The 26,790-nt window shown below is 42.9% G+C and overlaps 1 pseudogene; it reads left to right on the top strand.

Annotated features, from left to right (window-relative positions):
- Positions 1 to 10,245: 10,245 nt before the first annotated feature.
- LOC100424292 (uncharacterized) overlaps positions 10,246 to 26,790 on the top strand; it is a 59,039-nt pseudogene continuing 42,494 nt past the window's right edge.

Genomic DNA, 26,790 nt, shown 5'->3' with positions numbered 1-26,790 from the left:
TGTACTCTTCAGCAATGCCACTGTTAACAGTTTTTGAGACTTCCTATGCAAATACAAATATATGTACGTCGTTTTTCACATACAAATGGGATCTATATGTTCTGCAACTTGTTTATCCTTCTTGTATCATAAACATCTTTCCATATCAGTACATATAGATGACTTCTTTTTTTTTTTTTCCCAGACAAGGTCTCACTTTGTCACGCAGACTGGAGTGCAGTGGCTCTATCTCGGTTCACTGCAACCTCTTGGGATCAAGTAATCCTCCTGCCTCAGCCCACCAACTATGTGGGACTACAGGCATGCACCACCACGCCTTGTAATTTTTTGTATTTTTCGTAGAGATAGGGTTTCTGCCATGCTGAAGACCACAAACATCACCTGGTCAAAAGCCATGTAAAACAGTGATTCCTTACCCTGACTTACCAGTTAAAATCTGGTAAGCTAAAAAATATCAAAATTCTGGGCCTGAACCTGGAACTTTGAAAGCATGATGTTCAAAAGTGGGACCCAAAATCCACATTTTAAACAAGCATTAGAGGCAATACTGTCCAATTGGAATATAATATGAACCACAAATGCAAGCTGCACAAGTAATTAAAAATGTACATGTTGCCAGATGCGGTGGCTCACGCCTGTAATCACAGCACTTTGGGAGGCCGAGGCAGGCGGATCACGAGGTCAGGAGATCGACACCATCCTGGCTAACACGGTGAAACCCTGTTTCTACTAAAAATACAAAAAATTAGCCGGGCGTGGTGGCGGGTGCCTGTAGTCTCAGCTACTCGGGAGACTGAGGCAGGAGAATGGTGTGAACCTGGGAGGCGGAGCCGAGATCCTGCCACTGCACTCCAGCCTGGACAACAAAGCGAGACTCTGTCTCAAAAAAAAAAAAAAAAAAAAGTACTAGTAGCCACTTTAAAAAAAATTATTTATTTTATTTTATTTTTTTGAGACGGAGTCTTGCTGTGTCCCCCAGGCTGCAGTGCAGTGGCGTGATCTCTGCTCACTGCAAGCTCTGCCTCCAGGGCTCACGCCATTCTCCTGCCTCAACCTCCCGAGTAGCTGGCATTACAGGCGCCCGCCACCAAGCTCGGCTCATTTTTTGTATTTTTAGTAGAAACGGGGTTTCACCGTGTTAGCCAGGATGGTCTCGACCTCCTGACCTCTTGATCTGCCCACCTCGGCCTCCCAAAGTGCTCGGATTACAGGCGTGAGCCACCGCGCCCAGCCTATTTTTTTTTTATTATACTTTATGTTGTAGGATACATGTGCACAATTGTGCAGGTTTGTTACATATGTATATATGTGCCATGTTGGTGTGCTGCACCCATTAATTCGTCATTTACATTAGGTATATCTCCTAATGCTCTCCCTCCCCGCTCCCCAACCCCACAAGAGGCCCCGGTGTGTGATGTTCCCCTTACTGTGTCCAAGTGATCTCATTGTTCAGTTCCCACCTATGAGTGAGAACATGTGGTGTTTTGTTTTCCGTTCTTGCGATAGTTTGCTGAGAATGATGGTTTCCAGCTGCATCCATGTCCCTACAAAGGACACAAACTCATCCTTTTTTATGGCTGCATAGTATTCCATGGTGTATATGTGCCACATTTTCTTAATCCAGTTTGTCATTGATGGACGTCTTGGTTGGTTCCAAGTCTTTGCTATTGTGAATAGTGCCGCAGTAAACATACGTGTGCATGTGTCTTTATAGCAGCATGATTTATAATCCTTTGGGTATATCCCCAGTAATGGGATCGCTGGGTCAAATGGTATTTCTAGTTCTAGATCCTTGAGGAATCACCACACTCTTCCACAATAGTTGAACTAGTTTACAGTCCTACCAACAGTGTAAAAGTGTTCCTATTTCTCCACATCCTCTACAGCACCTTTTGTTTCCTGATTTTTTAATGATTGCCATTCTAACTGGTGTGAGATGGTATCTCATTGTGGTTTTGATTTGCATTTCTCTGATGGTGAGTGATGATGAGCATTTTTTCATGTCTGTTGGCTGCATAAATGTCTTCTTTTGAGAAGTGTCTGTTCATATCCTTTGACCACTTTTTGATGAGGTTGTTTGATTCTTTCTTGTAAATTCGTTTAAGTTCTTCGTAGGTTCTGGGTATTAGCCCTTTGTCAGATGAGTAGATTGCAAAAATTTTCTCCCATTCTGTAGTTGCCTGTTCACTCTGATGATAGTTTCTTTTGCTGTGCAGAAGCTCTTTAGTTTAATTAGATCCCATTTGTCAATTTTGGCTTTTGTTGCCGTTGCTTTTGGTGTTTTAATCATGAAGTCCTTGCCCATGCCTGTGTCCTCAATGGTATTGCCTAGATTTTCTTCTAGGGTTTTTATGGTTTTAGGTCTAACATTTGTCTCTAATCCATCTGGAATTAATTTTTGTATAAGGAGTAAGGAAGGGATCCACTTTCAGCTTTCTACTTATGGCTAGCCAATTTTCCCAGCGCCATTTATTAAATAGGGAATCCTTTCTCCATTTCTTGTTTTTGTCAGGTTTGTCAAAGATCAGATGGTTGTATATGTGTGGCATTATTTCTGAGGCTTCTGTTTTGTTCCATTAGTCTGTATCTCTGTTTTGGTACCAGTACCATGCTGTTTTGGTTACTGTAGCCTTGTAGTATAGTTTGAAGTCAGGTAGCGTGATGCCTCCAGCTTTGTTCTTTTGACTTAGGATTGTCTTGGCAATGCGGGCTCTTTTTTGCTTCCATATGATCTTTAAAGTGGTTTTTTCCAATTCTGTGAAGAAACTCATTGGTAGCTTGATGGGGATGGCATTGAATCTGTAAATCACCTTGGGCAGTATGGCCATTTTCATGATATTGATTGTTCCTATCCATGAGCATGGAATGTTCTTCCATTTGTTTGTGTCCCCTTTTATTTCATTGAGCAGTGGTTTGTAGTTCTCCTTAAAGAGGTCCTTTACATCCCTTGTAAGTTGGATTCCTAGGTATTTTATTCTCTTTGAAGCAATTGTCAATGGGAGTTCATTCATGATTTGGCTCTCTGTTTGTCTGTTATTGGTGTATAAGAATGCTTGTGATTTTTGCACATTGATTTTGTATCCTGAGACTTTGCTGAAGTTGCTTTTCAGCTTAAGGAGATTTTGAGCTGAGACAATGGGGTTTTCTAAATAGACAATCATGTCAGCTGCAAACAGGGACCATTTGACTTCTTTTCCTAATTGAATACCCTTTATTTCTTTCTCTTGCCTGATTGCCCTGGCCAGAACTTCCAACACTATGTTTAATAGGAGTGGTGAGAGAGGGCATCCCTGTCTTGTGCCAGTTTTTAAGGGGAATGCTTCCAGTTTTTGCCCATTCATTATGATATTGGCTGTGGGTTTGTCATAAATAGCTCTTATTATTTTGAGATACGTTCCATCAGTACCTGGTTTATTGAGAGTTTTTAATATGAAGAGCTGTTGAATTTTGTCAAAGACCTTTTTAGAGCCTCGCTGTGTCACCCAGGCTGGAGTGCACTGGCGCCATCTCGGCTTACTTGCTCTGCCTCCCGGGTTCACGCCATTCTTCTGCCTCAGCCTCCCAAGTAGCTGGGACTACAGGAGCCGGCCACCACACCCGGCTAATCTTTTGTATTTTTAGTAGAGAGGGGTTTTCATCGTGTTAGCCAGGATGGTGTAGATCTCCTGACCTTGTGATCCACCTGCCTCAGCCTCCCAAAGTGCTGGGATTACAGGCATGAGCCACAGTGCCTGGCCTAGCCACATTTTTTTTTTTTTTTGAGATGGAGTCTTGCTCTGTCGCCCAGGCTGGAGTGCAGTGGCGCGATCTCGGCTTACTGCAAGCTCCGCCTCCCGGGTTCATGGCATTCTCCTGCTTCAGCCTCCGGAGTAGCTGGGACTACAGGCCTCGGCCACCACGCCCGGCTAATTCATTTTTATTTTTATTTTTACATTTTTAGTAGAGACAGGGTTTCACCATGTTAGCCAGGATGGTCTCGATATCCTGACCTCATGATCCACCCGCCTCGGCCTCCCAAAATGTTGGGATTATAGGCGTGAGCCACTGCGACCGGCCACACATTTTTAAAACGTAGAAAGGATCAGATGTCCTGGGGTGGTGGTTCGTGCCTATAAGCCCAGCGCTTCGGGAAGCCAAAAGGGGTGGATTGCTTGAGCTCAGGAGTTTGAGACCAGCCTGGGCAACATAGCAAAACTCCGTTTCTACAAAAAAAAAAAAAAAAAAAAAAAAGAAGAAAAATTAGCCGGGGGTGTGGCTGAAATGAGAGCAGAGCTTGAGCCCAGGATGCAGAGGTTGCAGTGAGCTGAGATTGTACCTCTGCATTCCTGAGGTGACAGAGCCAGACCCTGTCTCAAAAAAAAAAAAAAAAAAGAAATTAGTTCTGTTCTACCTAATGCAAATATAATCAAAGTTTTTTATTTTGACATAGAAACAATATACAAATTATTGAAATATTTTCCATTTGTTTTTTGTATGCAGTAAATTAAATCAGGTGTACATTTTTAACATACATCTCAATTTGGTCTGTACATTTATTATTTTTTAACTTTTCGGTTTGTGGACACATGCTCAGATTTGCTATATATAGGTAAACTCATATCACAGGGATTTTTTTTACAGATTATTTTGTCACTGAGGTATTAAGCCTAGTACCCAGTAGTTATTTTTTCTGCTTGCTTCCATCCTCCAACCCTCCACCCTCAAGGAGGCCCTAGTGTCTGTAGTTCCCTTTTTTGTGTTGATGAGTTCCCATTATTTAGCTCCCACTTATAAGTGAGAACATGCCGTATTTGGTTTTCTGTTCCTGCATTAGTTTGCTAAGGATGATGGCTCCAGCTCCATCCATGTTCCTGCAAAAGACATGATCTAATTCTTTATGGCTGCATAGTATTCCATGGTGTATATGTACCACATTTTCTTTATTCAATCTGTCATTGATGGGCATTTATGTTGATTCCACATCTTTGCTATTGTGAATAGTGCTGCAGTGAACATATACCTGCATGCGTGGTCTGTACTTTTCAAGTGCTCAGTTGTCACATGTGGCTGGCCACTGCATTGTACAGCACAGGTATAGAGTGATTGATATAGAAATCTGAGAACCACTGTCTTAGGGTAAGAGAGGTACTACATATGTGATATATATTCCAATCTTTTTTTTTTTTTAAAATCTTCCTTGTAATTATTTTTTGTTTTTATACGGACAGGATCTTGCTCACTCAGGCTGCAGTGTAGTAGTGTGATCACAGCTCACTGCAGCCTGGAACTCCTCAGCTCAAGTGATCCTTCTGCCTCAGTCTCCCAAGTAGCTGGGACTACAGGTGTGTACTACCACACCCGACCAATTTTTTTGGTTGAGACAGGATCTTGCTTTGTTAACCAGGCTGATCTCAAACTGCTGGTCTCAAGCAGTGGTTCCACCTGGACCTCCCAAAGTGTTGGGATTACAGACATGGGCCATCTTGCTGAGCCCCGAATTACTTTTGACTCAAAAACTAATAACTGTAACAAGGGCAATGCAAAAATGAAATTTACTAAGAGCCTGATAATTGACAACAGTGCCTTCCTGTGAACGTGGACAATGACTGTAAAGTCAGTACACAACTCCTTTAAGATGTTTATCTCTTCAGGAAACAAAGATGAACTGAGGGATGAAGCCATCAGTTATTGCTCCCACACTTAAAACAGTCAAGCGAATTACTACCAAATATTTGAAGTGGCTTAATAAAGATCAATACTGAAATTAAAAGTGTCTTGAAAGTATTCATTATACTGAAAATAAATTCTTTTTTTTTTTTTTTTTTTTTTTTGAGACGGAGTCTCGCTCTGTTGCCCGGGCTGGAGTGCAGTGGCCGGATCTCAGCTCACTGCAAGCTCCGCCTCCCGGGTTTACGCCATCCTCCTGCCTCAGCCTCCCAAGTAGCTGGGACTACAGGCGCCGCCACCTCGCCCGGCTAGTTTTTTGTAGTTTTTAGTAGAGACGGGGTTTCACCGGGTTCGCCAGGATGGTCTTGATCTCCTGACCTCGTGATCCGCCCGCCTCGGCCTCCCAAAGTGCTGGGATTACAGGCGTGAGCCACTGCGCCCGGCCTGAAAATAAATTCTTACATTCTATAACAAACTTCCTGATAAGATAATCACTTTAGTCATTTTTTTGAAGAAATGTTCACTGAACCCCTGGTACGTACACTGTGCTTCAGATAAATCTAATATGAATATACAAAAATCAACTTTGAAGGAGTTTATAGTTTAGTAAAAAGTAAAAGTGTCCACCCAAGTTTTTACAAAGTTTAGAAATGAGATATTGTGAGGGACACCATTATAATTTTGACCATGGAAATGGAAGGTAGGGAAAAGTATAACATATGGTGAGCACTTGTTATATGCTGTTAGGTTCTTGTATGCGTTAAATCATGTACTCTTCAAGACAATTCTGGTGTGTATTTTTAACTTTATATTAGAAATGAGCAACGTGAGGCATGGAGGTCTCAGTTAACTAATGTTCCCAAGTCTTTCCGACCTTAAATGCATAATCATGTCACCAGGGCATTATGTAGCTGTGCTGAAGTAAGAAATGAAGGATGTGATGATGAGCTGCGGGAGAGGAAGTGGAGTGGAGCCCAGGCGGCTTAGAGAATGGCAGCTAGTTACTGGTTTAGGAGCAAGGAAAATAAGATAATTCCATTTTGGTTGTGTTAATTTTTGAGTGGAACATTGGTGGGTTATAGTTGTTCAGTGGACCATCAGAAATTGGACCTGAAGGCAGAGAAAAATCAGCACTAGAGGAGGACCATTTGGCAAACACTAATGTAGAAGGGAAGATTGAAGCTATGTGAACAGATGAGTGTGGAGAGAAAAGGAAAAAAGAGCCAATAGTGGTGGCCTAGAAATAGAATTAGTACTATAGTGTGTGCAGATAACTTACAGTAGACAACTTTAAAAACATAGTCAATATAAAGATCTGGTTACAAAATTAATGTATAAGAAAAAAGTACACAAAGGTTTTGGTTATATCATGGGAGAAACACATATAACAAGTTAAGTATTGGAGGCATAATTACCTTATTCCAAAACAGAAAAATAGCCTTAAAAAAATTAAAGAATTCTATGACAACTGAGAAACAAAGGAATTCTATCTGTTAGTCTAATTTTTAAAAAAAATTTTCCACAATATCTGATCTGGCCAGTAAATTCTAGGTTCCATGGCAGGACAGCCAACTGAAAATCTTGTGAATACTCCAAGAAGTAGTAAAGTTAAAGAGTTAAATTAGGGAAAATATCTTGTGTATGTGGAAACATTAAGGAGGCAGTTTGGTTCTTGAGTGTGAAGTTCAGAGGAGAGGTCAGGGCTTGAGTGTCATTGGCATGAATAAGGAATTTAAAGCCTGACGTGAGTGAGATCATCAGAGAAAATATAAATAGAGAAGAGGAAAAAGCCCAGGACAGGACCCTGAAACACTGCAAAGTTTAGAGTTCTAGTAGAAAAGGAAGAGCCGACAAAGGAGACACCTTGGGAAAACTGGAGAACATGATACCTCAGAAATGAAGTAAAAAATTTTAGGAAGAGTTAGGTGAATTGGTTCAATGTTTCTGAAAGATCAAGTAAGAACAGAAATGACCACTGGATTTGGCAACATGAAGATCACTGGTGATCTTGTAAACACAGTCCCAGTGGAATCATGATGATGGAAGTCTACTTGAAGAGATTGAGGTGAGAATGAGGTGAGAAGGCAGAAACGGGTCACTAGGTAGAGAGGGATGTAAGGACAAGGGACTCCTTTGTAAATAGGAAATACTAGAGTATATATGTTCATGGGAGTTATTTAATAGGGGGAGAATATTTATGATGCAGGACAAAGAGGCAAAAGTTATAGGAGCCAAACCCTGGAGAAGACAAGAGGAGATCCTTTCCAGAATGCAAATGGAGATCTTTGATTGGAATAGGGACACTTCATCTGTTTCATTTGTTCAAAGAGAAGGCAGGTATTGGGAAAGGCTATCATGTGCAACCTGTCCACCCTTGCATGACTGCATGAGTGTGCCTTGTAACATGGGCCTGGAACACTCTTTTTTCATTGAGATAAGGAGCCATTACATCCTGAGTTGGACATGTCACCTTATTTGGTAGTATCTTTCCGTGTTCCGGGCTTGATGTGTACTTCTTTGTTCTTTGTTCTGCTTAAAATATGTGCAGCATACAGCACCTGGCCAATCCCAGTACTATTACCTATACCTAGTTGGGAAGGAAGGGGTTCCTTTGCCCACAGCCCAAGTAGGATGCATACAGACCATTATGCTGTGTCAGCTGCCTGGCAAGACCCACTGCAGGACCATACTCAAATTGAAGCTAATCTCGCTCTGTCTCTTCTCTATGTGAGTAAAGTGTTGTTCTATCCAGTACGTCTGTGAATTGTGTCTTTCCTGGTGATCCTGTTGCCTGCAAACCACGCAGTGGGATGACATCCTCGGACTGCTCCTCCTCACGGTAGGCAACAGGTGTTGCTTGCTTGACAGTTTGGCACAGCAAGCAGGGTCTGCCAGTGCAGCCATCTCAGTATGGTGCCAGCTCCCTGAGGGAATGATGGGCTGACTAAGCTGCTGGCTTCCCTCTGGTTGCGTGGGGGGTACATGGGATGTTGACACTCTCCCTGTTAACAAGAATAAACTGGTACAATGGATGAGGGTAGAAATGCAAGAGGTGGGCCCTACGAAAAATATAGGATAACTATACCTTGGCTCTGGCTGGCCAGCTTTACACTCCCAAACCATCTGCCAACTCTCACTGTGTCCCAGGAGTTGCAGACAATGCCTGAGGGGAATCAAAGGCCCCCACACAGGAAACTCCTCCTGGTGTGGTCACTTACAAGTCCCAAGTAAGACCTGTTTTCACTATCACATAATCATCAATGATGTTGCTGAAAATGAAACTTAAAATGAGTATCTTCCTTGATAATGAAATAATAACACTGAAAAACAGACATGGGCAGAGGCCAGGGGAGTCCTAGGTGGCTTCAATAGTTACTTGTTTAATGAGGAGGTATTGTACACCTTAGTGTCTCAGACTGAGTGGTTCAGTCTAGGTAAGCTAACCACTGACCCCCTGCTGCAACATTATTTTGCTTACATTGAACAGGACAACCAACAGGACAGGGATAGAGATGAGTCCTAGCTGCTCTTGATCTAGGTTGAAAAGAGCTTGATAATGGTCTTCCCAACTGTGGGGGACTTCATAAAACCTACTCGAAAACTGTCCATAAAGCCGAAATCACTCTTAAGAAAAAAGTCATACCTGACCGTGTGACCCTGCTCCCAGGATATGGATGATGCAGTGGAAGCCTTCATGTGACAGATGTCTCCCCAAACCTGAAGACCCCATTATCCCTACTGTTGTTTCCTGAAATGATCATGGGGAAGCAATGGAAAAACTCCACTGAGTGTCCATCTTTGGGATAAAAACAAAATGGTTTCAATGGTCTCCAACAACTTGAGCTGAATGGAGTTCTCAACAATAGGAAGCAATGTCTAGAGGACCAAAAGAGGAAACCAATGGATGACAAAGGGAAAAAACGGAGAGAACAGGGCTGACCCAGAGAATAATATAGCTTTCGTTGTTAAAATGGGGGATAGACAAGGCTGGGTGCGGTGGCTCATGCCTGTTTAGATTTATGCAGAGGGGATGGGTTGGGAATATTAATCTTTCCTCTTCTCATTCCTGCTTTGCCTGGCATGACAACACTGATGAGAATCAGCACAGTTGTGGTGAGAAGTGGCAAGCTCAAAGTATGCAGGATTTGCCACCCCACAATGAAATCCTTTTCATCCCACACTCCCATTGTAGTGGCCTGGGCAGTGCACAGTGACTCGAACCTTCTCCAAGACATCCAAGACCAACAAAACTCGCTGAATTCACTAGCCAAGGTGGTGATGGACAACGGAATAGCCCTTGATTATTTGCTGGCAGAATAGGGTGTTTTTGTGTTATTGCCAACACCTCTTGCTCTGTATATATCAATAATTCAGGGAGGATAAAAACTGAGCTGGAAAAGATCCACACTCAGGAAGACAGTTAACATCATACACTCACAGTTTCCTTGGACTCATTTTAATCCCTTTAGTTGGCTTGATCCAGGCACTTGGGGTTCCTGGTTAAGTGCCTAGTTAAGCCCAAGTGCCTGTTTCTCTAGTAACCCAGATGGAATGCTGTCTCAAAATGACAGGGAGTCTCTGAGATAAACTACATCCATAATGAGTTGTTCAGAGGCCCCACAAGAACCAACTTCACCTCTAAATCCTGGTCAGGTTAGTGGTCCTACCAAATTTGATGTGCGTTACCTGCTGTGTCAGCATCCAAATATGGATTGGAGGTTGGACTGTTGGGAAAGACAGTTGTGCACAGCCTGTTGACCCTTGCATGGCTGCATGAAAGTATGTCTCAGGTCTGAAACATATTTTTATATGGAGATAAGGGGCCCTAACGATCTATGCTGGGCATATCTCCTTATTTGGGAGTATCTTTCCCTATTCTGGGCGTCATCTGTACTTCTTGATCCTACTGAAAGAATGTATATCATATGACACCTGTCCAGCCCTACTGCTCCATCTGTTCCCAGTGAGAAAGGAACAGGGTCCTTTGCCTGTAGCACAAGAGGGATGTGTGAAGACTATCACCCTATGTCAGCTGTCAGGCAAGACCTGCTGCCATGGTGGACCAATGCACACTATTGAAACTGATCTTGCTCTCTTCTCTAGGTGAGTAAAGCATTGTTCCTTTCAGTGCCTGTATGAGTCATATCTTTCTCAGTGACTCCAATACCTGCAAATCGCTCAGTGGGTTGACATCCTGATGCTGCTGCTCCTGATGGTAAGCCACAGGTGTCGCTTGATAGCGGGAAGTATAAGTAGAGAAAATGAGATCCTCAACCATTTGTATTTTCTTAAATGATTATGAGGTAGGGTCATCAACTGAGAAAGGAAAGTTGGCAAAAGAAAAGAAAGAGAAAAGAAATGTGGAATTGTCATTATGCAGAAGAGAAAAGCAGGCAGACTAGGGAAGTAAAGTAGGATTGCCTGGCAGTCTGCAGTGCCCATGAAATTTATGGCCATAAATGTAATGCGAGTAAAGTTGTAAGCTTTCTTTTTCTAGAGCTATTCAGACACTTGGGTGCAGGTGTGGAGTATGTAGGATTAATTAGGGTCAAAGCTTTGTCAGTTAAGGAAGAAAGAAAGGGCTGGAGGAGTTAAGGGCTTTTGCAAGGAAATGATTTTAGCGGTGAACAAAAATATAAACTGGGTAAGGGAATGCTTTATAGCATGAAAGGGATGGTGTTTCTGTACTGAAAACTTTATTAAGATCAAAAAAGAGCTTCTGTGCAAAGACTAGAAGTGATAGGACATGGGAGGGCTAGAGAATAAGGTTCTGGCATTTGGGATTTTGGAGGCAGTACAGTTGTTAAAGACAGTCTTTACCTTGGGAGTGAGTGGGTGGTTGAGATAGAGTGGTAAATTGATCATTGGAAGGAAGGATCATTGGAGGTTGAGAAACTGAGAGTGTAAGTTGTTAGGTGGGTCATCACTGTGAATGTTGACAACACTACTTATGTTGATAGGAGTATTGGTACAAGTAGACTATAAGACAGGTGCCAGAGTCATCAGCACCTGTGAAGGTTACAGCCTAGGGGTTTGGCAGGTGACAGCAACAAGGAGAAGAAGCTAGTGCTAAAATATCCTGGTCCACATCGAAGATTATGGGGCTTTATAGGAGGAGAGTTAGGATAAGGTTTGGGAGCCACAGTAAAAAGCAAAAGAAGCACTTCCCACCTCCAGATCTGAGTTCCATGGGCGATTCATTTTGGAACATTTAAAGTTTGAAATGTCTGGAGATATGCAATATTAAATACCAAATATGCTGTTGAATATACAAGCCTGGAATTTGGAAGAAAGGTGAAGGGTGAACAAATTTGGGATTTGTATTAGAAATTCATCATTTTTGGTAACCTGGCATCCACAGTGATTCTCCCTTCTTTCAAATTGTCTCATTTTTTTTGGTGTGAATTTACCCTTCATTTATTCTCAGCTTATATTATTTGGATCTACTTACCTTACCCTAATCCCTCAGGTAGGCCCTGATTGACTTAACCACTCAACAAACCCCACCACTTGGCTACAGTAATTGGTCTGCTGTGATGAACACAACTCACTTTGAGAGTTAGACTGGACATTTTTGCCTAATTATTGGAAAAAAGAAACTTTCTTTTTCCTATTGCGCATTAAACATGGAGGATGTGAAATCTGGGAGTGCTGCAACCTTCTTGTAACCATGAGAGAAGAACTATTCTATTTGAGAATTAAGTCAACACTCAGAGAGAAAGAGAGAACAGCTGAGCTGTGAGGTGGAGAGAACCAGGTTGTAGGCATAGCATTTGAACTTTGTTGATTCCTGTGGCACTGGCATTTAGCCATTCCTTAGTAGAAATCAGGTTTCCCCAGAAATCAGTCAGTATGGAAGAGGGATACACAGGATCTGGATACCGAATGGCGTGAATACTGAAAAGTATAATGCATCAGAGCCATTACTATAAGAGTCTGACAATCTGCTTCTACTAATTCTTAGACCCCTTGAAGCTCATCCGTGGTGCAAAGAGATAAATCAAGCCCACTTTACCCCATACAAGAAAAAAAAATCAGCTATGCTAATTATCTTACATTTCCCATTCAAGATCACCTCCTCAGCATTTTCCACAGTGCTTTATGCTACAGGAAGCTGACCTAGGTGATGAACAGCACCAATGAGTTCCCTTGTCCTCTGTCTTCCCATTGGTTTGGGCCAATAGGGAGCCACAGCAGGAGATTAGAGGGAGGAGGGAGTTGCTGTTGACATCCATCCAAGGGAAGTTTCTGTCAAGATCTCCATCTCATACCTTTCCCCCTTTCCCTTGCACCTTCAGGCCCAGAAGTAAAGCTCAACTAGGCCCAGGATGCTATTACTAAATATTTCTTTACAGCAGAAAGTAAAGGCTAACCGAGATACTGTTCTCTTTTTTCCCTGTACCTTACTCACCTTGTAAATAGCTTCTTTATTGAACTTTTCTCAAATTATCCATGTTTTCTGTTGGGACTCTAATATTTACCTGATGAAGTAGTTTTAAGTACCCTTCAAAGCATACATGCACTCATATACATAATAAAGAATATCCTTGTCTTGTCAGCTTGGCCAATTTGAGTTAATCTTTTTGGTTTCTGTATACCAGCTTGACCTCATGGTTGATACATATATTTTTAACCCCATCCTCCAACGTTATGCAACATTGTCTGAATGAAAGATATCTTTCAATATGTTCTTGGGTAGCACCTTACATCTGCCGATTCTACTGCAGCTTCTCACAAGTCAATTATAGGCAGTATTAAATAAAATGTTCAGATCATTCTTTTTTTTTTGGAGACGGAGTCTCGCTCCGTCACCCAGGCTGGAGTGCAGTGGCACGATCTCGGCTCACTGCAAGCTCCGCGTCCTGGGTTCATGCCATTCTCCTGCCTCAGCCTCCTGAGTAGCTAGGACTACAGGCGTCTGCCACCACGCCCGGCTAATTTTTTGTATTTTTAGTATAGACGGGGTTTCACCATGTTAGCCAGGATGGTCTCGATATCCTGACCTCATGATCCGTCCATCTCGGCCTCCCAAAGTGCTGGGATTACAGGCGTGAGCCACCGCGCCCAGCCCAGATCATTCTTAAGCACTGATCATTCTTAAGCACTGCAAGCAAATGATTGCTTAGAAACTGGCTGGGAATGCTTATAGTAACCGAATTTTATACCTTGTTGAATTCTATAACTTGTTGGTAAATTTTATACAATTGCTGTTAGATATTGTTTCTAACTTCTGTGACATACATCCTAGAATTTTAAATCCCTAAAATAAGGTTTGCAAGCAATGTTACATTGACCCTTTCACCCCTTAGCTTTACAATATATGACCATGTGTTATATATTTTGAGCTGAGCTCTGGTTTAGAGAGTTTCGTAATTCTTTAAAAGACAAATAGATAACAAACTGTTATTATAGATTGTTCAAAGATGTCTTAAGAGGAAGTCACGGTCACAGTTATGTATGTTATTAACGTAATTTTTCAGTACACTAAAAAGTTTTGCCAGCCATTTTTATCCTGCAGCCATTGTGATGACTATATTTTGTAAGTACTTTATAATTAAAAAGAATTACAAGCTATTATGTACCAAATGTCATGAATGGTTAATTTCCTTTTTTTTGCTTGTCTGTTTTTTGGAGTCTTGCTCTGTCGCCCAGGCTGGAGTGCAGTGGTGCGATCTCCGCTCACTGCAACCTCCGCCTCCTAGGTTCAAGCAATTCTCCTGCCTCAGCCTGGAGATGTGTATCTCCCAGGAATACATTGTGTACATAAAGTCTGTTGGTATTGTTAATGAATCTTTGGATTCACTGAAACTGTTTCCAAATAAGTTGATTTACCATGTATTTTCCCTCCCTTCCCTCCCTCCCTCCCTCCCTCCCTCCCTCCCTCCCTTCCTTCCTTCCTTCCTTCCTTCCTTCCTTCCTTCTTTTTGAAACAGAGTCTCACTCTGTTGCCTAGGCTGGAGTGTACTGAGTGGTGCCATCACACCCACTGCAACGTTGATCTCCTGGGCTCAAGTGATCCTACCACCTCAGCCTCTTGAGTATCTGGGACTACAGGCACACACCACCATGCTTAGCTAATTTTTGTATTTTCTGTAGAGACAAGATTTCGCCATGTTGCCCAGGCTGATCTTGAACGCCTGAGCTCAAGTCATCTGCCCGCCTCAGCCCTGCAAAGTACTGGGATTAGAGGCCTGAGCCACCACACCCAGCCTAGTGGAGAATGTTAGAACATGCATGTTGAAATATTTAGAGGTGATGTTGGCCAGGCGCCATGGCTCACGCCTGTAATCCCAGCACTATGGGAGGCCGAGGTGGGTGGATCACAAGATCAAGAGATCGGGACCATCCTGGCCTACATGGTGAAATCCCATCTCTGCTAAAAATACAAAAATTAACTGGGTGTGGTGGCGCGTGCCTGTAGTTCCAGCTACTTAGGAGGCTGAGGCAAGAGAATCACTTGAACCAGGGAGGTGGAGGTTGCAGTGAACCGGGATCGTGCCACTGCACTCCAGCCTGGCAACAGAGCAAGACTCCATCTTAAAAAAGAAAAAGAAATATTTAGAGGTGATGTCTAAACCTCACTTCATGATGTCTGTACCTCACTTTCAAATGGTTCAGACAAATATATATACATATCATATATTTGTTTTATTTCTATGTATAATATATGGCAAATGGTTCAGCAATCTACATGTGTATGTCTGTGTAGGCACACTGGCATATATGTATGTATTTTACCATGTTCTCTCTTCCCTCCTACACATACACACCCACACACACACACTTTTGTTGGTTCTGTTCTCTGAAGAGCCTTAATCAATACATATGATATATTTTATCGCTATTTACTATTCTTTCTTCAATTACTTGCCCTTACTGGGAAATTTAGCCTTTGTCTATTATTCTTAACTCTTTCAAAACTCTGGAAATCAAGTGTTGTATTCTTATTTAGTTCTTTTAAATTCTTTTGTCTAATGTCTGTGATGGTTAGGAATTTTAGTAAAAAATGTTGGCATACAAAGAATATTGAATTGCTCCATTTCTTTCAGAATCAAATCTGCTTTAAGCCTCCCCCTGTAACACGGCACTCAACTCTGGGATCTCCTTACCCGTTCTATTTGTTTATATAAGAAAGTCTTATCAGAACACTCGGGAAGAGATTAGGTTGTTAATCCAAGGTGATTGCTGGCATTACTGAAACTTCTGCTACCTGATGCAGCCTTTCTGAAGCTGGTCCTCTACCTTAAGTCATGTGTTCTTTGAGATGAGTCAGGTGCGTTTCACAATGACCATAAGTTTTCTTGAATAGAACTTTTCTGTTGCTGTCAACTTTATCCTAAAGGTTGACCCAAAGGTGGGTGGGGAAGATGGGCTGAATCAGCTTTTCCTGGACAGCTGGAAACTCTCAGTTCAAGAAGTAATTGGGGAAGGGGAAGTCCGGAAGTCAGTAGCGTTGGACAAATATCAAACTTCAGGTCTGATATGGTTTGGATCTGTGTCCCTATCCAAATTTCGTGTTCAGTTGTAATCCCCAATGTTGGAGATGGGGCCTGGTGGGAGGTTATTGGATCACGGAGGCAGTTTCTCATGGTTTAACACTGTCTCCCTTGGGCCTGTCATCATGATAGTGAGTTCTTGGGAAATCTGGTTATTTAAAAGTGTGTAGCCCCTCCTTCTTTTCTCTCTTCCTGCTCCATCCGTGTAAGACATGACATTTCCCCTTCACCTTGCACCCTGAGGCCTCCCCAGGAGTAGAAGCTGCTTTGCTTCCTGTACAGACTGAAGAACTAATAACCAATTAAACTTATTTTTCAGGCTGGGCGTGGTGGCTCATGCTTGTAATGCCAGAACTTTGGGAGGCTGAGGTGGGTGGATCCCTTGAGGTCAGGAGTTTGAAAACAGCCTGCCAACATGGTGAAACCCCATCTCTACTAAAAAATACACACACACAAATTAGCCAGGCATAGTAGTGGATACTCGTAATCCCAGCTACTCGAGAGGCTGAGGCAGGAGAATCACTTGAACCTGTGAGGTAGAGGTTGGGGTGAGCCGAGATTGCACCACTGCACTCCAGCCTGGGCCACAGAGTGAGGCCCTGTCTCAGAAAAACAAAACCAAACAAAAAAAACTTATTTTAAAGAATAAATTACCCAGTCTCAGGTATTTTTTAATAGCAGTGTGAGAATGGACTAATGCAAGGTCCAAGGGACAAGTTCATTATAAACAGTAAATAATATAAGGAATCATCACTTTACTCTCTGGCTCCTGGGTCACCTCTTTTTCTTGGTTCAGATGGTTTCTTAGCTTCCTTCTCTTTATCTATCTCTTCCTTAAATGTAGGCGTTTCCTATGGTCTGTTCTTGGTTCTCTTCTCTTCTTATACTACACTCTCTCTCAGTGATTTAATTCACTGAGTACCTTTTGTGTGTCAGGCACTGTTCTAGGAGCAGAGGTTACAACAGTGAATAGGTCAGACAAGTCCTTGCTCTCATAACACTTTTGTTTTAGTGGAAGACAGAAAAAGTAAATAATTAAGGAAGGTAATTTCAGATAATGATAAGTAATGTGATAAATATAAAATAGGAAGATATAATAGATAATGGATTTGAGGGAGCACAGAAGCCCTCTGCATATAAGATGTGGGGTAAAATTGCTCTAAACAAAAGGCACAAAGTGAAGTCCCCAGACAGAGGGAAGATATAATGTAAAATAAAGTTAGCATACTCAAGAAACAGAAAGAAAGCTAATGTGACTGCAGTACCTTTAAAAAGGCAAAGAATGGCCAGGTACAGTCCCCATGCCTGTAATCCCAGCACTTTGGGAGGCTGGGGCAGGAGGATTGCTTGAGACCAGTGTCATGGAATCCTTGGGGTGTCACTTTGCCAAATGGAAACCTCTGTGGCTGGCAGTGCCTTCTGCCTGAGTATAGCTTGTGCCTGCTGGGCTCTTTTGACCCACTTGGCCTGGCAGTGTGTGCTTGGCTTGTGCTATTGGCCCAGATCCCACACCTGCCAAGGGTGAGCCAGGCATGGAGCAGCCAGGGGTGTGTGGGCCAGTGAGCATGGGGTCCAACCACTGCACGCAGCCAGGCATGCTGGCTGCTGCTGTGGTGGGGCAGGCAGTTCCAGGCACTAACACGGTGCCGCCTCCGTGTGAGGCTGCAGCTGGACCAGATGTACTGCATGCAGCTTCCACTGCAGGCACCATGTCTGGATGAGGGGAACATGGTGGTGCTCAGAAGCTTGGAGATGCCAGGAACTGCAGAGCCCCAAAGAGGATGTCACAGTCCCAGCTTGGGGAGCCCCTAGGTCTGCACTCCCTGAGGGGCTGCAGCTTTTCTCTCCTTCTTATCACCTGCAATGTGGCAAATGAGGGTACATGTTTCAACCCTGTTTGTGTTACAGCTCTTTCAGTCCCACCATTTGGCTGGTCCTGAGTTCTTGTCCCACTTCCAGGAAGAATGAGGTATGTGGGCAACTGGAGGGTGAGCAAGGTGGAGAGAAGCTTCACTGCGTGACATAACAGCTCTCAGGAGACCCAAGATGGGTAGCCTTTCCACAGGCAAGTTGTCCTGATGAGTGTCCAGCTCTGAGTGGAGAGGAGGCCCACAGTGGGTAGCTCTTTTGTACAGGCAAGTTGTGCTGACAAGTGTCCAGCTCTCAGCAGAGAGGAGACTCACAGTGGGTAGCTCCTTTTGGCAGGTAGGTTGTCCCGACGGGTTGAGGAGACCTGCACCTCCTTCCTGCTGCTGGTAGTCCCAATGTCTACTTAAATCTGGAAGAGTCTGGGGTTTTTATGGGCTCAGAAGGGAAGGGCGTGCTGATTGCTCCATGGGCAGCCATGGGCAGGCCCAGAAAAAGCACCACGAGTTCTCACTCTGGGCCACGGACTCCATCCAGAACTGGCAGCCTAGCCTCCAGGCATCAGGCTGTTCCTGGCTTGAAGGTGGGGTTTCACTGGGGATCTGCCCCTTTCTGCTTAGGAGCCTGTCTGCCTCCTGCTGCCATCAACATGCCATCCACTGTGCCCAGGCCGTTCATGCCAAGGGGCACTTGCAGGCCCACTGAGCTGCCCTCAGCCCCCACTCAGCCTCCCTCCTGTGCACATCAGCGCCCAAAGTCAAGAAGGGACCTAGGTGGCAGGGAGCTGGTGTGTCAGCACTGCCCTGAGTGTGTGCACACCCAGCCAGGTTGTGACAGCACCTGGGCTCAGTCACACTTTGCTCTGCTCTGGAGTAGGCGCAGGGAGTGGGGAAAGACCAGAGAGCAGGAGCAGGTACTAACGAGTCGGGGGGGGCAGGGAGGTTTCCTGAGCCCTTGAGTGCAGGGATGCTCAGGTCTGGAGCCATCACTGGGCAACCACAGCTGCACCCAGGAGCGAGGGGCTCCCATCCTGCCAACTTGTTAGGGGGCAGAGCTTTTGTCTCTTCCTGGCACCTGCCGGTTCTGTGAAGTGTGTAGCCCTGGTCATGCCTCCCCTGTTGCAGAGGCGTCTTCACAGCAGCCACTCCAGATGGGTTGCTGCCGCCACCACCAGGAGTTCAAGACCAGCCTGGGCAACACAGTGAGACCCTGTTTCTATTTAAAACAAAAAACAAACAACAGCAACAACAAAAAATGGAGAATGGAAGAATATGAGATTAGAAGGAAGGATTTTTTTTTTTTTGAGATGGAACCTTGCTCTGTTGCCCAGGCTGGAGTGCAGTGGTATGATCTTGGCTCACTGCAACCTCCATCTCCCAGGTTCAAGCAATTCTCCTGCCTCGGCCTCCCGTGTAGCTGGGACTACAGGCTTGTATTTTTAGTAGAGACGGGAATTCTCCATGTTGGTCAGGCTGGTCTCGAACTCTTGACCTCAGACAATCTGCCTGCCTCAGCCTCCCAAAGTGCTGGGATTACAGGCGTGAGCCACTGCACCCAGCTGGAAGGAAGAAATTTTGATTTTGTTCAGATTGTGATAGAAAGTTACTGGAAAGTTTCAGGCACAGGAACAGCCTAATGTGATTTACATTTAAACTTTATTTTTATTTTAAATATTTTTTATTGCCTAACATACTACAGACAATGTATACATTAATGAATTATTAAAAGTTGAGCATTCTTGTGACTCCTACCTAGGCCAAGATAAATAATTTAGCAGTCAGCTGAGGTGCTCTCTGTGTACCTCAGTGCAATCACAAACTCCTTTCTGCCTGCTGTGGTCTGACTGTTGGTGTCCCCCTGTATTAGTGTGTTTTCATGCTGCTGATAAAGACACACCCAAGACTAGGACAAAAAAGAGGTTTAATTGGACTTACAGTTCCACATGGCAGGGGAGCCTCAGAATCATGGTGGAAGGTGAAAGGCACTTCTTACATGGCAGCAGCAAGAGAAAATGAGGAAGAAGAAAAAGCAAAACCCCCTGATAAACCCATCAGATCTCATGAAGCTTATTCACTACCACGGGAATAGCACGGGAAAGACTGGCCCCCATGATTCAGTTACCTCCCCCTGGGTCCTTTGGTCCCTCCCAAAACGTGGGAATTCTGGGAGATACAATTCAAGTTGAGATTTGGGTGGGGACACAGCCAAACAATATCACTCCCCAAAATTCATGTGCTGAAACTTAATCCCTAATGTGATATGTTAAGAGATGGAGACTTGGGGGAAGTGACTAAGCCATGAAGGCTCTGCCTTCTTCATCTTTTTTTGTTTCCCCTCACATTTTATTTGTTGAAGAAATTGAGTCATTTGATTTATTGTTTCTTACAGTTTTGTTTACAGATTTTATGTTCATAATATTTATTTATTTATGTATTTATTTTTGAGATGGAGTCTTGCTTTGTCACCCAGGCTGGAGTGTAGTGGCACAGTCTCGGCTCCCTGCAACCTCTGCCTCCCAGGTTCAAGCGATTCTTGTGCCTCAGCCTACCAAGTAGCTGGGATTACAGGTGTTTGCCACCATGCCCAGCTAGTTTTTGTAGTTTTAGTAGAGATGGAGTTTCACCATGTTGGCCAGGCTAGTCTCGACCTCCTGACCTCAAGTGATCCGCCTGCCTTGGCCTCCCAAATTGCTGGGATTACAGGCGTGCACCACCACACCCAGCTTATTTATTTTTTTGGAGACAGAATCACTCTGTCAACCACACTGGAGTGCAGTGGTGCAATCTTGGTTTACTGCAACCTGTGCCTCCTGGGTTCAAGTTATTCTGGTGCCTCAGCCTCCCAAGTAACTGCAATTACAGGTTTGCACCACCACACCTGACTAATTTTTGTATTTTAGTAGGGACAGGGTTTTGCCATGTTAGCCAAGCTGGTCTCGAACTTCTGGACTCAAATGATCTGCCCACCTCTGCCTCCTGAAGTGCTTGGATTAGAGGTGTGAGCCACCATGCCCAGCCTCATAATATTTTAACACATTCTTTAGTCTTCTGTACTTTCAGTACATTGAATCTATAATCTTACTGTGATTCAGGAGACACATAATGTCTGGCTGTCTTTTGATGCTAGCTGACTTGAAACTCAATGCCTATGAATTTAATTCTGAGCCACCATACCCAGCCTTATAATACTGTAACACATTCTTCAATCTTCTATACTTTCAGTACATTGATTATATAATCTTATTATTGAATCTGTAATCTTATGATTCAGGAGATACATAATGTCTGGCTGTCTTTGTTTTTTATTTTACTTTAAGCTCTGGGTACATGTGCAGAATGTGCAGTTTTGGTACATAGGTATGCATGGGCCATGGTGGTTTGCTGCACCCATCAACCCATCATCTACATTACGTATTTCTCCTAATGCTATCCTTCCCCTAGCCCTCCACCCCGCAACTGGCCCCAGTGTGTGATGTTCCCCTCCCTGTGTCCATGTGTTCTCACTGTTTAACTCCCACTTGTGAGTAAGAACAGGTGGTGTTTGGTTTTCTGTTCTTGTGTTAGTTTGCTGAGAACGATGGTTTCCAGCTTCATCCATGTGCCTGCAAAGGACATGAACTCATCCTTTTTTAAGTTTGCATAGTATTCCGTTGTGTATATGTGCCACGTTTTCTTAATCCAGTCTATCATTGATGGACATTTGGGTTGGTTCCAAGTCTTTGCTATTGTGAATAGTGCCACAATAAACATACATGTACATGTGTCTTTATAGTATAATGATTTATAATCCTTTGGGTATGTAACAAGTAATGGGATTGCTGGGTCAAATGGTATTTTTAGTTTTAGATTTTTGAGGAATCACCGCACTGTCTTCCATAATGGTTGAAGTAATTTACACTCCCACCAACAGTGTAAGAGTGTTCCTGTTTCTCCACATCCTCTCCAGCATCTGTTATTTCCTGACTTTTTAATGATCTTCATTCTAACTGGCATGAGATTGTATCTCATTGTGGTTTTGATTTGCATTTCTCTAATGACCAGTGATGATGAGCTTTTATTCATATGTTTGTTGGCTGCCTCAGTGTCTTCTTTTGAGAAGTGTCTGTTCATAACCTTTGCCCACTTTTTGATGGGGTTGTTTTTTTCTTGTAAAATTGTTTATTTGTAGATTCTGGATATTAGTCCTTTGTCAGATGGATAGATTGCAAAAATATTCTCCCATTCTGGAGGTGGTCTGTTCACTCTGATGATAGTTTCTTTTGCTGTGAAGAAGCTCTTTAGTTTAATTAGATCCCATTTGTCAATTTTGGCTTTTGTTGCCATTGCTTTTGGTGTTTTAGACATGAAGTCTTTGCCCATGCCTATATCCTAAATGGCATTGTCTAGGTTTTTTTTTCTAGTTTTTTTATTTTTTATTTTTTATTTTTTTTTATGGTTTTAGTCTTACATTTAGGTTTCTAATCCATCTTGAGTTAATTTTTGTATAAGGTGTGAGGAAGGGGTCCAGTTTCAGTTTTCTGCATATGGCTAGCCAGTTTTCCCAACACCATTTATTAAATAGGGAATCCTTTCCCCATTGCTTGTTTGTATCAGGTTTGTCAAAGATTAGATGGTTATAGATGTGTGGTGTTATTTCTGAGGCTTCTGTTCTGTTCCAATTGTCTGTCTGTTTTGGTACTGGTACCATGCTGTTTTGGTTACTGTAGACTTGTAATATAGTTTGAAGTCAGGTAGCATGATGCCTCTTGGCTATGTGGGCTCTTTTTTGGTTCCATATAACTTTTTAAGTGTTTTTTTCCAATCCTGTGAGGAAAGTCAACAGTAGTTGACTTTCAAATACTAGGTCTTATTTATTCTTTCTATTTTTTTGTACCCATTAACCATCCCCACCCCCCTGCAACCCCCCACTAACCTTCCCAGCCTCTGGTAACCAACCTTCTATTCTCCAAATCCATGAGTTCAATTGTTTTGATTTTTTAGATCCCACAAATAAGTGAGAACATGCAATGTTTGTCTTATTTAATGTAACATAATGATCTCTAGTTCCATCCATGTTGTTGTGACACAGGATTCTTTTGGTGCTGTTTCACCAGCTGGAAATCTCTGTGGCTGGTGTCACCTCTGCCAGAACTTTACTGGGGCCTGCTGGGCTCGCTGTTCCCACTCAGCCTGGCAGGCTGCGCTCAGCTTGCACTACCAGCCTGGATCTTGCACCTGCCGCAGTTTGCACTGGTTTGTTATGCCATGACTGGCTTCCACCTTGCTTGTCAGTGTCCGGACGAGGGGGATATGGCATTACCCAAAAACTCAGAGATGCCAGCAACTGTGGAGCTCCAAGTGGTATCACAGGTTTTGCTCAGGGAGTCCCAAGGTCTAAGCCCCCAGAGAGCTTTATAGTTCAGACCCCCAGGAAGTGGTACAGCTGTTGTTTGTTCCTACCACCCACAGCTCCCCATCACCCACAGCTTCGGTGAACGGGGGCATGTCACAGCTTGTTTGGTTCCACCACTGGCAGCTTGGCAGGCATAGCATGTGATTTCCAGTGTTTTTTTTTCTCCCCCATTGCTCAGTGAGCAGGAGGGAGGGTTACAGTGTTATAGCTCTTTTTGCACCCACTGTTCAGTGGGTTCTGGGTTTTTGTCCTGCAACCAAAAGGAATGAGGTACACAGACACTGGAGAGTGAACAAGGAAAAGAAGAATTGTACTGAGTGACAGAAAAGCTCTTGTCAATGAGAGGGGACCTGAACTTGGTACCCCTGTGTGTAAGAGGGGGCCTGAAAGCTGGTAGCCCTCTGTGAGGCTGAGTCTGGGGTTTTTATGGGCTCAGAATGGGGGAGTACATGCTGATTGATCCATGGGTGGGCCTGGAAAAAGGACCATTTAATTGACGAAAGGGCATTGAGGAAGTTCTTACTCTGGTCATGGACTCCACCTGTAACTAGCAGCTTGGTTTTCAGGCTTCAGGCTGTCTTTGGCTTGAAGATCAGGTTTCACCAGACCCATCCTTGTCTGCCTAAGACTCTGTCTCCTGTCACTATCAGTTGCAAATGACAGGATCTCATTCTTTTTTTATGGCTGAATAGTACTCCATTGTATATATGTACCACATTTCTTTATCCATTCATCTGTTGATGGACACTTAGGTTGCTTCCAAATCTTAGGTATTGTAAACAGTGCTGCAACAACATAGGAGTAGAGATATCTCTTTAATATACTGACTTCCTTTCTTTGGGGTATATACCCAGCAGTGGGATTGCTGAATTATATGGTAGCTCAATTTTTAGTCTTTTGGGGAACCACTGAACTATTCTCCTTAGTTGTTGTACTAATTTACATTCTCACTAACAGTGTACAAGAGTACCCTTTTCTCCTCATCCTTGCCAGCATTTGCTATTGCCTGTCTTTTGGATATAAGCCATTTTAAGTGGGGTAAGATGACATCTCATTGTAGTTTTGATTTGCATTTCTCTGATGATCAGGGATGTTGAGCACCTTTTCATATACCTGTTTTCTATTTGTGTGTCTTCTTTGGAGAAGTGTCTATTTAAATATTTTGCCCATTTTAATAATCTGATTATTTTTGCCTATCAAGTTGTTTGAGCTCCTTATATATTCTGGTTATTAATCCTTTGTCAGATGGGTAGTTTGCAAATATTTTCTCCCATTCTGTGTTTTTTTCCTTCACTTTATTGACTGTGTCCTTTGCTGGGCAGATGCTTTTTAACTTAATGTGATTCCATTTGTATATTTTCGTTTTGGTTGCCTGTGCTTGCGGAGTATTGCTGAAGAAATTTTTGCCCAGACCAATGTCCTGGAGATTTTCCCCAATGTTTTCTTGTAACAGTTTCATAGTTTGAAGTCTTAGATTTAAGTCTTTAATCAATTTGATTTTTGTGTATGGCAAGAGATAGGAATCTAGTTTCATTCTTTTGTATATGGACATTCAGTTTTCTCAACCCCAATTATTGAAGACTGCCCTTTCCCCAGTGTATGTTCTTTTTTTTTTTTTTGTGAGACAGTCTTGCTGTCTCCCAGGCTGGAGTGCAGTGGTGCCATCTTGGCTCACTGCAAGCTCCGCCTCCTGGGTTCACGCCATTCTCCTGCCTCAGCCTCCCAAGTAGCTGAAACTACAGGCGCCCCCACCATGCCCAGCTAATTTTTTTTTTTTTTAGTAGAGACAGGGTTTCACCGTGTTAGCCAGGATGGTCTCGATCTCCTGACCTCATGATCCACCCGCCTTGGCCTCCCAAAGTGCTGGAATTACAGGTGTGAGCCACCGGGCCCAGCCCCAGTGTATGTTCTTGACACGTTTGTTGCAAATGAGTTCACTGTAGGTGTGTGGATATTATCCTGGGTTCTCTATTCTGTTCCATTGGTCCATATGTCTGTTTTTATGCCAGTACCATGCTGTTTTGCTTACAGTAGCTCTATAGTATAATTTTTAAGTCAGGGAATGTGCTTCCTTCAGTTTTGTTCTTTTTGTTTAGGGTAGCTTTGGCTATTCTGGATCTTTTGTGGTTCCATATAAATTTTAGGATTCTTTTTCTATTTCTGTGAAGAATGTCATTGGTATTTTGATAGGGATTGTATTGAATCTATAGATGTTTTGGGTAGTATGAACATTTTAACAATATTCTTCCAATCTAGGAACATGTGGTCCCACAACACTTCAAATATAACATATTCAAAACTGTACTAGTTTTCTTTTCTTTAAATATATTATTCTCCTTGCATTCATTATCTTGGTCAGTGGCACCAATATAGTCACTTACTTTCCCAAGTCAGAAATCTGGGAGGGTTTATAAACTCTTCTCTCTTACATGCCACATTTAATGAGTCATGAAATTCTTTTGTTTCTTTCCTTAACATTCTTCTTGTTTTCTTTCTTGCCTCCCCCCGGCCTGCCTGTTTTTTTCAGAGACAGTGTCTCACCCTCGTCCAGGTTGGAGTGCGGTGTCAAGATCATAGCTCACTGCAGCCGTGAACTCCTGGGGTCAAGTGATCTTCCTGCTTTAGGCTTCCAAAATGTTGGGATTACAGTCAGAAGCCACTGTGCCCAGCGTTAACATTTTTCTTATCTATCACTTTTTCTGCTCCAGTGATTTTGATTTTGATTTTCATCGAGCCTGTCTTTCTCTCTTAACTAGGACTTTTCCTACTTAAAATTACATTTTATTAATGTATTTAGGAATAGGTAGTACACTCATGTAGTTCCAAATTAAAAAGCTCTAGTAAAATGTCTGTTCCAACTCCTGCCCCTCATCCACCTAGCTCACCTCCCTGTAGGCAATTAATGTTGTCAGTTTCTAGTATTTTCTTCCAGAGATGTATTATGCATATGTTGTTCTTTCGTGTACTGCATTATATTAAAAGCATTACATGCTTTTGTTTCTCCTTTTTACTTAAATGGTAACACATACTATGTTTTGTTCTGCAATTTATTTCTTTTTGAAAATTTCACAATAGCTTTTGGAGATCATTTTATATCAATACATAAAATGGTTCCTTAGAGCTTTAAAATATTCCATTTTATGGACCTATTGATGTACATTTGTGTGCTATGAATAACCTTTTATGTAACCTTTTACACATGTGCAAGTGTACCTGTAGGATCATTTTTTCCAAGTGAAATTGATGAGTCAAAGAGTATGTAGATTTTTTTTTTTTTTTTTTTTTGAGACAGAGTCTCGCTCTGTAGCTCGGGCTGGAGTGCAGTGGCCGGATCTCAGCTCACTGCAAGCTCCGCCTCCCAGGTTTACGCCATTCTCCTGCCTCAGCCTTC

This window comes from Macaca mulatta, chromosome 4 (assembly GCF_049350105.2).
Source record: "Macaca mulatta isolate MMU2019108-1 chromosome 4, T2T-MMU8v2.0, whole genome shotgun sequence".
In the NCBI taxonomy this organism is placed as follows: Eukaryota; Metazoa; Chordata; class Mammalia; order Primates; family Cercopithecidae; genus Macaca; species Macaca mulatta.
The sequence above is the reverse complement of the archived record's forward strand: the minus strand, read 5'-3'. Positions and strand labels throughout refer to the sequence as shown.